This window comes from Bufo bufo, chromosome 5, assembly GCF_905171765.1.
Source record: "Bufo bufo chromosome 5, aBufBuf1.1, whole genome shotgun sequence".
Taxonomy (NCBI): Eukaryota; Metazoa; Chordata; class Amphibia; order Anura; family Bufonidae; genus Bufo; species Bufo bufo.
The window spans coordinates 480,364,058-480,367,355 of record NC_053393.1 but is presented as its reverse complement, the minus strand read 5'-3'; positions in this window follow the sequence as shown (position 1 = coordinate 480,367,355).

Below are 3,298 nucleotides of genomic sequence, written 5' to 3'. Positions count from 1 at the left end.
CACTGTGTGCTAAAAATTACATGATGATCAGTAATATTATGTCAATAACAAATTTATATGGTTTCTATTATGTTTTACTACTTAAAAAAAAAGAAAAAGAAAACATGTTTAAAAACTTTTCTTTGCATTTCCATATCGAGACCCATAACTTTTTAAAATTTCCATCTACAGAGCTGTGTGGGTGAGCTTTAGTTTTTATTGGTATTTTGGGGTACATAAAGTCAGTTCCATAAATATAGTAACATTGACACAATTCTAACATTTTTGGCTCTATACACCACCACATGGGATTTGAAATAAAACGAACAAGATGTGCTTTAACTGCAGACTTGCATATGTGCCTCCCACTTGTTAAGGAACCAAAAGTAATGGGACAGAATAATAATCATAAATCAAACTTTCACTTTTTAATACTTGGTTGCAAATCCTTGCTCATCAATTACAGCTTGAAGTCTGGAACGCATAGACATCACCAGACGCTGGGTTTTATCCCTGGTGATGCTCTGCCAGGCCTCTACTGCAACTGTCTTCAGTTCCTGCTTGTTCTTGGGGCATTTTCCCTTCCCCAATGCATGCTCAATTGGATTCAGGTCAGGTGATTGACTTGGCCATTGCATAACATTCCACTTCTTTCCCTTAAAAACTCTTTGGTTGCTTTTGCAGTATGCTTTGGGTCATTGTCCATCTGCACTGTGAAGCGCCGTCCAATGAGTTCTGAAGTATTTGGCTGAATATGAGCAGATAATATTGCCCGAAACACTTCAGAATTCATCCTGCTGCTTTTGTCAGCAGTCACATCATCAATAAATACAAGAGAACCAGTTCCATTGGCAGCCATACATGCCCACGCCATGACACTACCACCACTATGCTCACTGATGAGGGGGTATGCTTAGGATCATGAGCAGTTCCTTTCCTTCTCCAAACTCCTCTCTTCCCATCACTCTGGTACAAGTTGATCTTGGTCTCATCTGTCCATAGGATGTTGTTCCAGAACTGTGAAGGCTTTTTTAGATGTCATTTGGCAAACTCTAATCTGGCCTTCCTGTTTTTGAGGCTCACCAATGGTTTACATCTTGTGGTGAACCCTCTGTATTCACTCTAGTGAAGTCTTCTCTTGATTGTTGACTTTGACACACATACACCTACCTCCTGGAGAGTGTTCTTGATCTGGTCAACTGTTGTGAAGGCTGTTTTCTTCACCAGGGATAGAATTCTTCGGTCATCCACCACAGTTGTTTTCCGTGGTTTTCAGGGTCTTTTGGTGTTGCTGAGCTCACCGATGCGTTCCTTCTTTTTAAGAATGTTCCAAACAGTTATTTTGGCCACGCCTAATGGTTTTGCTATCTCTCTGATGGTTTTGTTTTGTTTTTTTCAGCCTAATGATGGCTTGCTTCACTGATAGTGACAGCTCTTTGGATCTCATCTTGTTGGCAGCAACAGATTCCAAATGCAAATAGCACACTTGAAATGAACTCTAGACCTTTTATCTGCTCATTGTAATTGGGATAATGAGGGAATAACACACACCTGGCCATGGAACAGCTGAGAAGCCAATTGTCCCATTACTTTTGGTTCCTTAACAAGTGGGAGGCACATATGCAAACTGTTGTAATTCCTACACCGTTCACATAATTTGAGGAAGGAATCCGTGAATTTTGAAAAGCGTCGGAGGTATTGTGATCCAAGCAGGCATCCGTCCAAGGTGTGACGTCACACAGAACTTTCAGTTTCCGAAGCTATCATTGGAGTTTCCCTCGTGCGCGCGCGTCACCGCCCGGGACCGTGCACGCTGGCAGAGGAAACAGAAGATCGCTCCTACTCACCGAATCATCTGCCTCACTGACTATTGCATCCCAGAGCCCGTTGGCGCTGACCATTAGAAGCAAAAGTGAGTACCTGGGCTTATTGCATTCCAAGGATTGCGATCTATACATTATACCAGATATTACCATAGCATTGTCGCTTATAAGTAGTTTAGTCCAGCTGGGTTGCTTGGTCTCCTACCTTAAAGCGACTACTCCAGTGCCATTTTATAGTTAGTGTAGTCCTTCCATCCATTAATAGATCCCTATTTGGACCAAGTTTCGATCATCCAACTAGTAGTATCTATTAACCACTTCCCTGCTAAATACACAGGGATAATTAGTGGTGCTTTCACTTTGTGGCCAGCGCGGTTTCAGGACCCTTTTACTGTATCTATACTGAAGTTATACTTTTGGAGGGTGTTTTGGCAATTAACCCTCTCTGAACCAGTAGCGGATCAAACCATATCAAGTCTCTCTCTATCCCTTTATCTTTATTTTTTTCCCCTTGGCAGCGCGGGTATCTACCATTACTCTATTTAAACTGGATTTGAATACCCTCAAATTAAAGCTGACAGTCTGCAGTTAAAGCACATCTTGTTCGTTTCATTTCAAATCCATTGTGGTGGTGTATAGAGCCAAAAATTGTAGAATTGTGTCAATGTCCCAATATTTATGGACCTGACTGTATGACTTTTTAATCACTTTCTATTCAAATCTTTGTGGGGCAACATGACCAAAAACAGCAAGAACAGGAAGATACCAATTTAGAAATATAGGTGATTTAATGTTAATATATATATATATATTTTTTTACATTTTTACTTTTTCACTGTTATTTTCAGTCCCTTAGAGGACCTGAATATGCAATCTTCTGATTGCTTGTTACATAGAGTGCAATAGAATACTGGCAGTCTATGGGATTTTTCCAGGCTCTGTCAGGCACAGCTTTGCAGGTGGTTCAGTTTCACAGGCCCCATGCTGCCATAGCAATTGATCAAGGCCCTGTGATTTTGTGGCGGAAGCTCCTCTCTGAGGACAGATTGAGCCCTCTCCCTCTGTCTAACTGCTAGGTTAAATGACTGAGATGTCTGTGATCCCGGTCATTGTGGCCAGGCGCCAACTGTGTTAGGTCTTGTTTACACGTCAGTTATATGATCAGTTATTTCCATCAGTTATTGTGAGCCAAAACCAGGTGCAGGTCAAAAACACTGAATAGTTGCAAATCTTTTCGTTATACCTTATATCTGTGTAGCCACTACTTCTGGTTTTGGCTCCCAAAAACTGATGGAAATAACTGACCAAATAACTGATGTGTGAACTGGGCCTTATACAGTCAGGTCCATAAATATTGGGACATTGACACAATTCTAACATTTTTGGCTCTATACACCACCACAATGGATTTGAAATGAAACGAACAAGATGTGCTTTAACTGCAGACTGCCAGCTTTAATTTGAGGGTATTTACATCCAAATCAGGTGAACGGTGT